General features: G+C 42.0%; 1 long non-coding RNA gene across 1 annotated transcript; it reads right to left on the bottom strand.

The window, feature by feature from the left end:
- Window positions 1-12,151: 12,151 nt before the first annotated feature.
- Window positions 12,152-13,778, bottom strand: LOC108446012. Its single transcript, XR_001861119.1, has 2 exons — window positions 13,638-13,778; window positions 12,152-13,262 (listed from the first exon to the last, which is right to left on the bottom strand). It is a non-coding gene; the product is annotated as an uncharacterized LOC108446012 (long non-coding RNA).
- Between the last annotated feature and the right edge of the window lie 1,666 nt (window positions 13,779-15,444).

Raw genomic sequence — 15,444 nt, 5'->3', positions numbered from 1 at the left:
GGAGGGGTGGAGGGAGTGGTCAGGTCCTTTGGTGGCCCGGGCGTTTATGCACAGTCATCGAATCGTCAGTGTTGGAAGGGACCTCTAAGATGTTCAAGTCCAACCGTCCACCCAGCACTACCACTGTGACCCCTAAACCACATCACCCAACGCCAGATCCAGACGCCTCTTAAAACACCTCCAGGGATAGTGACGCCACCACTTCCTAGGACAACCTATTCCAATACTTGACCACAGAATCACAGGATGGATCAGGTTGGAAGGGACCACTGGGGGTCGTCTGGTCCAACATCCCTACCCAAGCAGAGCCATCCTGGAGCACATGGCAAAGGATTTGCATTCAGACACTTGTTGAATGTCTCCAGGAGGGAGACTCCACAACCTCTCTGAACAGGGCAGCCTATTCCAGTGTGTGGTCTTGCTCATATTCAAGCAAACTTCCTGTGCATCAGTTTCTGCCTGTTGTCTCTTGTCCTGTTACTGGGCACCACCAAGCAGAGCCTGGCTCCATCTTCTTGGCACTTCCTCTTTAGATACTTATGTACATTGATGAGGTCCCCTCTCACTCCTCTTTTCTTGAGGCTGAACAGGGCCAGCTCCATCAGCCTTCCCTCATAAGAGAGTTGCTCCAGTCCCTTAATCATCTTTGTTGCCTTCCTCTGGACCTGCTCCAGGAGCTCTATGTCTCTCTTGTACTGAGGAGCCCAGAACTGGACACAGCACTCCAGATACAGCCTCACCAGGGTTGAGTAGAGGGGAAGGATCACCTCCTCTTCTCTAGACTAAAAAGAGAGTAGTTGAAATCTAATGAGTAGGTGCTTGGTGAGCACTGGTAGTGGGACACTTAGGGGTGAGGGGAGTTGGTGTGTGATGGCTTAATGCAAATACTGAGCGAAGTCCTTTTTGTGGCCCAGGCAGGTGAGGAGAGTGAATAGGCATAACTCACAGCTAAACAATAAAAGAAAATTATGGAATGGCATTAAGAAAACTTTTGCCTCCTATCAGCTCAGTCACTCATGCCAAGATAACTTCCAAGTGACTTCTCTCGTCGCAACAGCAGCTGTAAAAGCTGTCTCTCTGGGGTACCTCCCAGGAGGATGGGGATGTGGAAAGGCACGTGCCTATTAATTCCCGTCTTCTTTTTCCTGCCTTGGCTGTAGATGACCAACCCATTGGTTTCTGTGAGTCTGGGATTTGTATGCCCCCACCTCAGACATCTTGAAAAGTAAAGCTGATGTGTAGAGTAGTCATACCAAGTGCTTGAGGGACCTACTTGAGAAAGAGCTTAATCATGTTGCTTGTCTGCAGACTGTAAGAGAAATCTGGATGACTTGTTCAAGATGTTGATACCTGCACTAAAGAAGCACAAAGCTAGCCAAGATATTTGCCACCCTGTCTTTTTTTTGTACATAAACAAAAATCTAGTAGATCAAGATGCATTATTATTAAAAACAATGCCAATGCATACAAGGTCTTGATCATAAATACATCCTTTCACTGTAAAAAATATATTTTAATATCTATAACATTAAATCATTACAATTTCTATGATCTTCAGAAGTAAATGTTCTTTAGCAACTAAGTTAATGGACTAGTAAATTTTCCTTCAGCTGAAACATAAAGAATATGACTTCAGAAAATATTATAAATTATGAACTCTACTGCAACCTGAAATATCCTGAAATACCATATAAAATCATTTTATATGATACCTGTCATCTAGAATTGTATATTTCAAAAGTATAGTACCTGAGAAAATGAACACCTCTTGGATGACTACATTCTGAAACTGTTGCCACAGAAACCATGGGGGAGGACAGCATCAGGGGAATGAGAAAGAATAGAAACAAAAGTAGTGGATTGGCCATTTATGAGCAAAAAAAGCAAGAATGGGTATTTAGCAGGATAGAAGTGTCAAACCTTCAGCTATCTAACAGTTCATCCACTGAAATACATTTGCTGCCAGAAACATCTCCAAAACAATTCCTTACACTATTAATCAGATCCACCACAACAGGTACTCCTCTATCATCCAGAGAAGACCAAATCTTCAAAACATGACAGGAGAAAAATAAGGCAATGTGCTGTCTCCCTGAAGCAGAAAAGCATGAAAAGCAACTGCACTACTGCAGAAGCTGATACCATTATCTGGGAGGTAATTCAGTTTGGAACCAATTATGTGGCATCAAGTAGAACCGTATGGGCCAGAGAATACGGCAGGAAATTTTGAAAGGCACACAACCGGAAAGTCAGAGATTGCCTAGAAGTTTCTTCCTGCTCATAAATTAGAGAAAGAAGGTAAAATATACTTGTTTTGAAATGCTCTTTCTGTCTCTAGTTCCAAGGCAAAAATTCAATCATTCTGGAATATTGGACTACATTTTAAAAAGTGGGGAGAATATATGGCTGTGCTGGCCTGTATCTGGCAGATGTGGGTAATCGTGGCTAGAGATTAAGCAGAGCAGCTGGGAAGATGCTAAATTAGTAACATACAGAGAGACTGATTTTGTTCCAAAATGCTGTGTAAACTGAGTTGCTGTGTTTTAAGCAAACTGGACTCAGGCCACATAGAACGAGGGGAAATACAGAAACACTTTCTATACTATCAGCCATTAAACTAGAGTAAAATATGAGGAAATGAGGGATAGAATTGAAAATTATCCCTTAATTGTCATCATCAAGCCCTTTGGGGCAATTGGAATTACTCAAAAATTAAGTATATTTGGTGAGCTAAGGAAAAATACGGTGGGTAGACCAGGACTGTACATATGTTTGTGTATGCTTGAGGCTACAGAGTTTTGAAAACAGAATGACTGTAATTCATAAACAGCAGCATGGTAAGTGACCTGGTCTGAGAAAAGGTATCAGTCATGTCTTCTATTGCTGGGAAGAGACAAGATCCACTGACAAAGGCAACCAGAGCATCTTTGCCAACTGGCTAGCCAATTTGCTGAGGAGAACTTTAATAACAAATAAGGAAGTTTCTTGATCACAAACCCTGGAGTTTGGGGTAATTTTAGCCTGTCTGATATCTGCTGCAAGTATAACACATTAGGATGCAAGCAATCAAGGAGATTTCTGGAAGGCATCAAGGATAACTTCTTGATCGTGGCTGAGCCAACCAGGAGTGTTTCACAGCTGGATCTGGTCTTCACTAACAAGAAAGAACTAGGGGATGTAGTAATCGAACCCTTGGTTATCAAAGCCTGAGCTATAGTGACTGAGGAGTGGAGTACATGAGCCTCTGCGGTCTGAGGAAGGAGAGTAGGAGATTACCAGCCCTGGATTTAGAGGATCAGACAAGTTTGTTCAGGAAACTGATAGGATGCACTGAACAGCAGCACTGAAGGGTAAAGTTACTCAGAAAAGCTGGCAGGAGAGTGCCAGGATCCTATCAGTGGGAAAAACAGAGGTATTACTGAGAATGCAAAATTGATATGCTGTCAAGATAGAAAGAGTAGCTAAATGAGAAATTAAATTCAGTCTGGGGTTATCGTAAGATCTGCATTGTTTGGTAAATTCATCCCATTCAGTTACAGTATATTTCAATATATACTCAAGTAGAGTTACTTAAAAATACAGTGAGCAGGTCATGTCTGCAGAGATGAGGGGCTTTGTTGTGGAGAGCGGTGACTGAAAAGAAATTTAGAGTGGTCAGGGACCAGTCTAATGCTATGGTATAATCAAATAAGGGAATCCTTGCATATATAACAAGGGAACCAGGGATGGGGCAAGCAGGAAGGGACATAATTTCCCCTTTAGATATGGCACTGAACAGATTTTTGTGGTAATAGTGCACTAACCTCTGGTGTCCTTGTTGTCAAAAGAATGCTGAGAAATTACTTGAGGCAGGAGAAAATTCTTTGTATGGAGACACTTAAAGAGCACAATCTTCTTGGCTTTTCAAACAGACTGGAAGGTGGCTACAGTGATCTTTAATCTTGCACAGTGAGAGGCATAACAAGATAAATACCTATAAACTGAAATGAAACAAATTTTAATTATAAATGGCACACATTTTTTAACAGTGGAAGACATTAATGGTTGGAATATGCTGCCAAGAGAAATGCCACCTACAGTATCTCCTAAGGGCTTCACTAAAGAATGGATTATTTTCTTACAGAGGTACATTAGTTGAACAGATACAATTATTTCCCTGCCCTGAAAATGTCTCGGAGCATATACTTGTTATTGCATAACATCTGTACTACCACAACATCTAAGACTACAAGTCAGAAGCCACAGCACTTTGCCTCCTCAGTCAATATGTGAGACACTAAGAGAAAACCCCATTCTATCTTCTGAAGGACTTACATTCCGAATGTACAGAGACACAAAGAAGCAAAGAGAAAATATAACAAGGGTAAACTGCTGCTGCTTAACCTGTGCCTCTCCTTGTTTCATAATCGTGTGGTTTGGCAAGCACCCGGCTTACTCTAGGGTGTGTGAGTAGGCTGGCTTCAGAAATTGAAGAGTAGGCATGGGACAGGTGTGTTTGTGCCTGTATCATCTATCTGTGACTATAGATGATAGTGCTGAATCTGGGGGATGTCAGGTTTTCATTAATGTTGCTTGACAACAGAATTGGTCCCACAAGTCTGTTTAGCCCTCCACTAACCAGTCAAACCACCAGCTGGTTGGACTATTGCTGCATTACCTGAATGCAAACATACCACACCTGTTCTTGGACTTGTACAGTGTGACTGCAAGAGCATACTATAATAGGATAAATCAGGTTGGATGGGACCTCTGGAGGTCTCCAGTCCAACCTTCTGCTCATAGCACAGTCAGATCTGAGGCCAGAGCAGGTTGCTTTGTGTCCCACTTAGGGACACGGGTTAGTGTGGACTTGGCAATGCTGGCTAAACGCTTGGACTTGATTTTAAGGGTCTTTTTCCAGCCTGAATGGTTCTATGATTCTATATACCTCCACTTGTTCCAGACACTCTTAAATCTGGATCCAGACTGAATAGTGGGGGTGGAGGGGAGGCGGTTTTGTCCGTGCAAGAAAGCCATCTGAATTCACCATCTGTATTTTTATTGACACATGTCCCAGTGAAGGCCATCCACCATTCTCATGATAGATTAACCAGCCTTGCTATGGAAATGCACCTTACTTTGCAGTCAGTGGGCGTTCCAGGATTTGTGCTATGAGGCAGTAGAGGGTAAGACATAAAAGAAATTTTCCCCAACTTGTATCTCATAATTCCAAGAAAACCTGATGCTGCATAAATTATACAGAACTGGACTCTTAACACGTTATGAAAATTGAAACTGGATCCTTCTGGGGAACTGAACAGACAACAGGAAATATATTTGGAAAATAATGTTATCAAACCACCTTGGACTAACTGACAGCTAGTGAAACATCTATATTAGTAAATTATTTTTGTAAATTACATTGAGGGTACATTTTCAGAAAATACAACTATTTACATAACAGTTGTGCATGCTCTCTGGGAGCCATACAGGGGTGGTGCTGAACTACCTGATGTGGGAGGATCTGAGCAAGTAGTTAAACAAGTGATGCATTTTATGCATAGGTTCAAAAGCGTAAGTTGTCTTAGTTGTAATCATAAGCAATATATTAATAAATTATCTCAGGAAAGCATATAAAGTGTACACATTGTGATGTACAATTGTACTACAGATAAATATTATTTTATTTCTTAGCTGTTTTTATCAGTAGATCTCATAATATTTTACAAAGAGATGTGAGAAATAACTATTATTAGACCAAATCTGTTAAGAAAATGGATTAGACAAGAGTTCTCTGGCAGGGTAAAATTTGCTTATGATGTTTTTTCCCTTACATTCATTTTAGAAGATCAAAGCTTTCCTCAGTAAAGGTGTTGAGTTTTGTTGGGGTTTTGTTGGTTTGTGTTTTTGGTGGTTTTGGTTTGTTCTACTTTTTTCTTATTAAGCAGAGGGCAGTATTTGTTTCTTGCAGAGTTCTCACGTGGAGATATTTTGATACTTTGATATTCACAGCTCAGCTGATACTGGGCGTCTTGCCATATATGTATAGCTGGCAAACAATTAATCTGCTATACAAAGGATAACCAGCATCTGAGAAGTTAAAAGGGAAAATAAAAAATGTTATGTTACTAAACGGAATGAAAATTTCTACACAAAATATACATCAGTTAAGAGAGATGTCCAATGGACTGTAAAATGTAAGAATTTAGTTGTGTTGAAAATAACAGAGATTTCTAAACTGTTATCACTGTTTGAGTCTTTAGACTTCTAAAAGAAGGTGGAATTCTAACTGAAAATAAAGTTCCAATTCATAGAAAAAGAGTCCATTTATAAAATGGTAACTCTTTGGGAAGATGTTACTGTATTCTGCAAGAGAAGTGTGTATAGCTTGGGTCTTGGTGATCTTGATATAAAAGGACATGGGCTAGGCACAAAAAAAGAACTGTGTGCTTTTTTACACTGTTCTGAACAGAATCTTTTGGATAAATAGGGCCACAGGTATATTTAAAAAGAAGGAGGGGTTAATATTGTAATGAAATGCTTTCAATAACAGAAACTTGTTAAAAATTAATGGCTTTGATCTTTGACCCAGGCACTTGAGATGCCATTGTTTCAGTAACTCCAGCTTCTCCTTAGTCTGAAACTTTGTGAGTCAGTGACAGTGTCTAACACTAACTTGGAAAATCCATTATTAGAGGTAAGAAGTGCAAGATGCTTCCTCAGTCTCTGTGTTCTCTACCAGAATACCAAGCAACACTTCCCGTTGCAGTCAGCAAGGTTTTATTTTTGTGATCTGTGCAGCAGTTCCCCAAAAGCAAGATTAGCTATCATGGAATAACAACAGTGACGCACAATCTGACAACAGGCAGCCTCCAGGTGAAGAGTTTGTATCGTTACAGTCTCCCCCACTAATCAGTTCTCTACAGTACCAAGATATAAGGGAAGCTAAGGAGGAATAGGTAAACCAGCATGGAGATAGATATGCAGTAGAAAAAAATATCCAATAAGAGGTAGAAAAAAATACTGGAAACTGCTCTGGGGAGAGAATAAATTTGTTAAAGAGCATTTACTGTTAATGGCCTGTGTCTTTCATGACACTAACAGGTGGTGAATTACTTTTGTTTTAATTGAGACATATGTCACAGCAATATCTTGTCCTTCCGCTGATTTAAAGCTATTGTTCAAGTCCTTGTTGCAATCAGTTCTCAAACAATGCTCTCTTTGTCAGCAATACAGAAGTAGAATGATTTTGATTTCTTCTCTTGCAAGATTTATACCCTGAAGAATCCACAGTTGCCCTCTGTACTTGCAGATGGTCAGTTAAATACTCCCATCTGGTTATACTTAGTTTTTTCTAAAAACAAAGCTAAATAAAAGCCCACAAACAAACAAAACAAAAAAGAAAGGAAAAAAACCAAACGAAGAAAAAATCCAAACCCACCAACCAACAACAAGTTATTGCACGAGCAGCAGAACTAATAAAGCTCCATTTCGTAGAGTTTGTGCCCTGTGTCTTTATACTGCAGTAATCCAAGCATCACCTCTGTCCCGTGTGGTCTCATCTCCTCCTTCCATTTCCCCTGCAAGTTCATTTCCTTCTCTCTCCCTGCAGCACTTAGTGCCATTTGCCCTGGGGGATCTTTTCCTTGTTTTGTCCTTTCAGCTGCCTCTCTCCCTTGGATAAGTTGCAGCTACCTTGGAGCAGCTCATATGCTGATTAGGTCACATTGCTATTTTGCTTATTCCATGAAGGACTCCACAGCATTTCACAAATATTAATTAGTTGATCCTTGACAATAACCCTGCTCCATATATAGTGCTATTATTCCTATTACACAGATGGGAAAGTTGGTCCAGTTTATCCTCGTTTGGTCGAAGTTTGGTCAAGTTTATCCTTTGCTAATTCTCTGTTTCACTTCTCCTTGACTGACCATTAATTTGTTCTTTTCTGGCTGCAGTTTTTGTTCAGAGCAGCTGTTGTTGTCTCATTGACAGGCGTTGTCAGAGTGTAGCCAACTCTCATTATTTTATCGCAAGCCTTGTGATATTTGATAGCTCCCTTGCAACCACAGTTCCTGGGTTCAGGTGATGAGGATTACTTGAGAAATTCACCTTATTATAACAAGTTTACGGCTCAATAAGCTAGAAAGCTGAAAAATGACGGCAGGACTGATAATGTTCAAAACAGGGTGAAAATAAAAGCACGTGTACTTTTTAAACATACAACTGTTAAAAGGCATTTGTACCTTGTGATGTCAAGGGCTCTGTCTCAGGTTCATAATTTAAGATACTGGTATGTGTAAGACTGCAGAAGCTACAGTCCATTTCCCACTTTGGAAAGGAGGCAGAAAGCCAATCACTCAGTGAAGGCTAACATTTTCTGACCACAGCTTCAAACTCTGCTAAAGCACCTAGGAAAGAATATGTAAGTGGAATTATAAACACATGTGAAGCGCTCTAATGCAGATAACAGTGAGCTTTTCACTCCTGTAGTTTCTGGATGTGATTCTTCCTTCCTTTTTTTTCTTTCAAGAAGATGCTATGAAAGCAGGATAGGATTTTCTTTTGGCATCCGGAAGGTATTTGGAACTAGGTTCAAGACAATAATGTTTACAGAAAGATTGTTACCATGAATTTGCAATAACTCTGGTTACTTCATGCATTATTAAAAAGAGCATTTTGTAGCACTATTAAAATAGTAAACATTCTACTTTGTCTTTAGGCATTCATACAGAAAAACAAATTTAATCTGGCATAGTTGGAAGATAAATTTAAATTTGTGCTTACTGGAGTTCAGCTAACACTAAGTAAAAACCATTTCTTTACCTGAAACTAGCAATATTTTATATAGACCTTTCCTTCCAGCAAGGTTCTTTGCCATTTTATAAGTAATTAAAAACAATTATGTTAATAGCTGTGATCAGAACAATTAATGAAAAATGCAAATGGCTACTCCAGATGCCAATACGCTAATAGAATGCCATAGAGTATTTATAGAATAGAAAATTATTCCACCCACATTTTCACTATGTGCTATTACATCCATCAGATGTAATAACTGTAACACCTTTTTTTGTTGATGATTGTGATCATCTTCAGTAATAGCAGAAAGCATCTCAGAAGTAATGGGTGCACAGTAAGCAAGTTAACAGGGACTGTTGTGTATAAATTGGAACACTGATAATCAAGAGAGGTGTGTGGGAGGTAGGGGCAAATGCACAGAGCCTGCTAAGTGTATGGAGGCTTCAAGAGCATGGAGTATTTAGCTTGGTAAAATGAAAGTGCAAAGGAGATATTCTGTGCAAATAATTACAGAAAAAGGGCAAGCATCATTGTTCTTCCAGCTAGAAGTACACTAAGGTCAGACATAAACAAAAGAGAAAATAGCATCCTAATCATTAAGCCAGTTCTTAAACTGTAGTTAGTAACTCCCAAGAGGGCTAGCAAAGGGCTCAAGGTTGGAATGTGAAAGATCAGATTTTTAATCATATATTTCAATATTAATTCTATATGTACGTTCAGTACATTATCAAAAGAAAATCCGCACAAAAATCCCCACATTATGCAGATTTACTACTGGCAGCAGCTGAGTTCCTCCATGACAAAGGAGCAGAATTATGTGTAATTATCAGCTGTATCAGTGTAGGAGTGGCTAATCACCTTTAGCCAAAACAAGTAAATGTACAGTGAAGCTGATGGTGACAATATAAGGAGTTGCTTGTGCCTGGGTAACTGGTTTGGACTCAAGAGAGGTTACACAGAGACAAAAATGTGGTAACACAAGAAGTTTGAGAAAACACTGAATGGTGATACCAGCTGAATAACTGAATACTGGATACATTGAATAATAAAACCAGTTGGTTGAGAAGTTGCTCTGTTAGTAAGGGAAGAAAGGGACCGTAATTGCTTTTGAAATGAAGTCTGATAAATCTGAAGTTTGATAATTGTATTATTTGGTATTTTTAAGAAGATGGTCATAGTTACAAAACAGCTTCCTTGGAAGTTCCTGATGATTTCTGTAGGGGCAGTAGTGCAGTATTCACTGACATAAAAAGTAGAATGCCATGTTAATCAAATAAGCAGCTGAATGACAGAATTTATTCAGTATTTCAGATTTCATGTTGCAGTCTAATGATGGAAAAAAGGCCATTTGTTTCAGTCCAGTGTCAATCCACTTGCATCAAGGAACACTTTGAATTGGCAACAAATCTATAAGTACCATAACTGTAATGAAAATTTCCACCTATGTGTGACATGCTGAGCCCCATCACAATTCTTAGTCTATAGAGTTTTTGTCTTTTCACTTCTCTCAAAGGCAGGCTGCCGTTTTTCCCATTCCTTTCCCCATGATATGCCTCACTGGCAATGCATCTCAGTACAGTCACCTGTACTGGCACTTCTGCAATTCCACAGTGAGCCCTTTGAAGAAGTTTGTCTGCACTGTCATTTTTGGAAGGTGATTGGTTGCTTAGACACTAATTTGATTGACTTTAACTCCCCTGGAACTAGGCTCAGGCTTGTATTTTCAGAAGGGGTTTTGTGGATAAAGAGATGAACTAACTACAGAAATAAAAAGGTTGGTTGTTAGGGCTAAAATCACGGGGTAGCTGAAGAGACCATAAAAGGGGACAGAAGCATGACTCTGAGATGCCATGTAACATGATCCTTTTGGAAGGAATAAACAAGGGAGTAACTGCGTCAACTGAGGAGGTAACACAGATTACTTTGGTCTGTAACTTTTCCATCAAAAGCGCAGCGTAGATGCTGTGGATGGGGTAACCAATTAACTTCACAATCTTGATTTTCAATTTAGGCTCTTGGATTTGCAATGCTATCACAAAAGGAACTGGAGATTTTAATCCTCTTTAACATCTATTTTCAGTTATTTGTTAAAATTTTGCTCCAGTCCTCATCAGCTTTTTTTCTTTTCATGTAATGAATGCATTACGTGAGACACAGGAGACCTACACCCTACTGAAGGGGAATATTTTTCATTTTTCACCTCAAAGCCCTTTACAAACTCTCATTAATTTAAATTCCTTCCACACCCCTGCTGAATAACCCAACACAAATGGAATGTCACACTCAAGATCCCTCTGTGTATCACTTGGTCCGCTGAGCATAGGAGCAAGCCAGATCCCACTGTGCATTAAAAGTTCAGTGAAGGATTCCTGGCAACCCCATGTGCAGAATCATCACAGCACATTTATTCTTTACAGAGAGCCATCATCCAGACAGATGCTGCAGAGAAATGTCAGAAACAAAACACGGCTCTCCCAGGGAAGATACCAGGATCCTGACTGTGGGAGCTTGGGGACTGAAAATGGTTGGGGTTTGGCATGGTACTTTCCACTCTGAAAAACAAAGTGATGTTTATCTGTTCTCCACTCCTCTGACTTCTAATGAGCCCTCCCTTTCAAGCTCCCTTCCCCAGCAACTTTTGAATTGGTTCCCACTGAAGCTGTTTTCCCTGTCTTGCTTTACCTCCAAGCCAGGCAAAGTGGGAAGGAAACAAACAGTCTAGCATGGTGTAGAAAGATTTCCAGAGTACATCAGTGGGTGGAGTACCAGTCTGGGACCTTCATGGTGTTTTGGATCTTCGTGTTAAGCTGTGCATTGCTACTTGTGTTCACCCACCTTGAGTACCTGGTGTTTCTGGAGCAGAACCAGATGTGGTGCTTGCCCTACAGCCTAGGAGAAATTGGAGTCTGGGTCCTACAACTTGCAGTTTGATCAGGGAAAAGCAGTTTAGGCTGGCTTTTTGAGAGGACAGAGCAGGGCAGTAAGGGGAGCACATGCAGTCTGAAATGTGGAGCTGCAGGTCTCCCCCACATCTGCTTGGCTTTTAGCTCCAGTTTCCAAACCAGAAATCACCCCACAAATTGTGCACCTTTATCTGCTGGAGACAGCCATTATTAAGAAATCCTTTTGTGAGCAACATGCAAAGGCTCTACAACCTTTAACTGCTCATCAGGTCTCAGTTTTGGAAAATCATGTATCAAATGTTGTGAGGTAGGATGGACTTCTGCATCAGGCTCAGCATGCCTAGGGAATGATTCAATGGAGACAAACTGTGAAACATGATTGCTTTGAAATGTGGAGCTAAAGAAGGATCGTGGGAATGTGCTAATCAAGGTAAATTTATGAATAAAAACATTACTGAAATTTTGAATCAACCTGTCATGTGATTTATTCAGGAAAAAATATGTACCAAATTCTGCATGTGTTACTTGGCCACAAATAGAGCAGAGTTCAAGTAAGTTCACAGCTACCACTCCCTTATGAATGACACTTTCCATATGTGTTTCCATATGTGTTCTGTATGTGGACATGGGTTTCAACACGTGGTGTTTCTTCCCCATTCCTTCCAGGGTGATGCAGAGATTTGCCCTCCATGTAAATCACTGGTAAGATTAAGGCATTCAGCTCACTCACTGTAAATGCCTAGCTTCCTTCATCCAATAATGCCTTTTAGGATTTGGCTTCCTGTCTTTACTTTGGTTGATATCCTCTCTGAAATCTGTTGCCAATGCACTTCCTTATCTAAGAGCTGTTCAGGCTTGTAACGATGCTCATGCTTGGAAAAGTTTCATGGTACCTAGGCTGAATGCATATTAAATTATATAGATTTTTCTCTGCATATATATCAGGCACTGTAAATTCTAGATTTTTCATGGTGACAGGATGGAGTACAGACACATTTTTCTAAATATAACACTTTACTCCAAAAGATTTCATGTGGAGACGGGGCCTGTCAGAACATGTCCTGCCAAGTAGCTCTGCAAGCAGAACCTGATAGTGTATTTAATCCTCCATATCCATTCTTGTGATCCATAAATATTAAACTTGCGTTAAAGTGATGACTGAAAGGGCTTGAGTTTTGCAAGACAACATTAGTACAACTGTGAAGTTAGTCAGAGGATCAAGTATGTTTTTATACGCTGCTTTAAGTAATCATCCCTCCCCTAAATTAAATAAGTGCTTCGTTCATTCAAAACGAAAATTTCTGCAGTAGGGCAACTCCTCGCTGAGACAAGTTTTGAACTGTCCCTGCATGTTTAGCTTGGAGGAAGGAGGCCCTCTCTTGACTCACTGCAATCAGCTTCCCATGGCGATTCCTGTCTGCTCCGGTACTGGAGATGCACAAACACACTGAGTCACTCTGCCAGCTCGGGAACCCGCTCACCATTCCCTTCGTTCTCAGGCACCTCGCAGCCGATGCAACCTGTGGCACTGTAAGGACTCCTTGTAGACAATCCGCGCTTTATTTATCTGGGGTAAATCTTTGGCACACAAATTGGAGATTATGGCATCATAATACGAAGAAACCCCAAACCTGCGCAGCCTCTTCGCCTGTGGTGTTGGCATGCTTCTCCCACCCCGCTTCCCTGCCCGGGAATCCGGGATCGCCGGTCGGGCAGCCGTGACTGACACAGCAGCGGCAGCAGGCTCACACTGCCGCGAATTTAAATGTTGGTGCACTACTTTAATGTCGTAAAACACCCTGCTGGCTGCTTATGTTTCACATTTCCAAACTCAACTCCTTACGGATGGCGGGCCAGCTGCTCGCCGCCGGACTGGCTCCTCGGGATCCCTGACGGACACCTGGCTCGCCTTCCCTCCCCGGCATCCCCGCTGCCAAACCCCTCCCGCCGCACCTCACAGAACCGCAGAGCGGCTCACGTTGGGAGGGACCACCGGGGGCATCTGGTCCAACCTCCCTGCTCAGACAGGGCCATCCCAGCACACTGCACAGGATGGCATCCAGGCAGCTCCTGAATACCTCCACTGAGGGAGACTCCACAACCTGTTCCAATGCGTGGTCACCCGCTCAGTAAAGAATAATCAGGTGGAACTTCTGTGCATCGTACAGCCAAAGCACCATAGAATAAGCTGAGTTGGAAGGGACTCATCAGGACCATCAAGGCCAAATCCTGGCTCTGCACAGGACACCCCAAGAATCTCACCATGTGCAAGAGCATTGTCCAACTTCTGCGCGTGTCCTTGTGTCCTAGTGGCTGGCACCACTGAGAAAAGCCCGGCTTCACCTTCTTGCCACTCCCTCCCCCGCGTCGGGGTATTTATACACATTAATGAGGTCCCCTCTCAGTCCTTTCTTCTTGAGGGGGAATGTCCCCTCGGGGCAGGGATGCATGTGGTGGATGTTTCTGGAAAGTGGGAGAACAGGCAGTTGTGGAAGTGAGGGTAAGGTCCTGAGGCCATGGGGTGAGGGGTGGGTCTCTGGGGAGATGGGACAAAGGCTTGGGTGCTCCAGTGGGCTGTTAGGGAGATCTAAACTCTAAGGCCTTATTTAGTTGGACAGCAGTCCAGCTGCGGACCATGCTCCTGGTCAATGATGGGGATCCACTCGCTTCCCTCATCACAGGGTCAAATCACAGGCTTGCCAACAGGCAACAATTTTCTAAAGGAGACTGGCTGTTGAGGGAAACTGAGTTCACAGTGAGGCTGCCACTGAAAGCTCTTGAGATGTTCCTCACCCATCTTCTTGCCAGAGGTTCTCCTTAGGTAGTGCACTTACGTAGTTCTCCTTAGGTAGTTCTCCTTAGGTAGTGATGGATGTCTTATAAGGAGAAGCTGAGGGAATGGGGCAGAGGTTTCATCGGGGGACACTTCACAGCGCCACAGTCAACAGAATGTATCCTGGTGCCTGGAAAGAGCACGTGGAAGGAGCATGAAACAACGAGCTGAAGTTAGAAGGAGAAGCTCAGACTGGATATAAAGGGAATAATGTTAATGGGAACAGCCAAGCCTCCAGACACGCTGCCTGGGGAGGATGTGCAATAGGGTCTGGAGGGACAGCCATACAAGGAGCAGCTGAGGTCCCTTGGCAGGCCTCATCGCTACAGCTTCTGCATGAGTGAAGGTGGAGGGGCAGGCACTGATCTTTGTGATGACCGGTAACAAGACCCGAGGAGGTGGCATGAGGATGTGTCAGGGGAGGTTTAGGTTGAATAATAGGAAAAGGTTCTTCACCCTTTGTGAAGAGTGTGGTTGAGCACTGAAATGGGCTCCCCAGGGAAGTGGTCACAGCACCAGCCTGACAGAGCTCAAGAATCTTCTGAACAATGCTCTCAGGTACATGCTGTGACTCTTCAGGTGTTCTGCACAGGGACAAGAGTTGGTCTTGGTGATCCTTGTGGGTCCCTTCCAATGCTGAATGGTGTTTGATCCTCAAAGGGTTTCAAGACCTGGATGGACAAAGCTCTTGAGTAGCCTGGTTTGATCTCATAGTAGACCTTGGTTTAAGCAGGAGTTAAGTGAGTGCCTTGCTGGCATCCATTCTAAGCACCGATTTCTTCGGGTGCCTAAGTGAATACCATTGGTTGAATTGAAGCAGTGCCATTCTGAATAGGCTTAAAGACTCCATTAATCTGAAATACCTGAAAGTCCCATCAACTTTGTGGTGAGTGAACTAGTAGTTCTGAATAGTTTGCCTTCATTTTT

Source organism: Corvus brachyrhynchos, unplaced genomic scaffold, assembly GCF_000691975.1.
Source record: "Corvus brachyrhynchos isolate BGI_N302 unplaced genomic scaffold, ASM69197v1 scaffold103, whole genome shotgun sequence".
In the NCBI taxonomy this organism is placed as follows: Eukaryota; Metazoa; Chordata; class Aves; order Passeriformes; family Corvidae; genus Corvus; species Corvus brachyrhynchos.
Note: the sequence above shows the minus strand (reverse complement) of the source record. Positions and strands in the feature narration are given on the sequence as shown.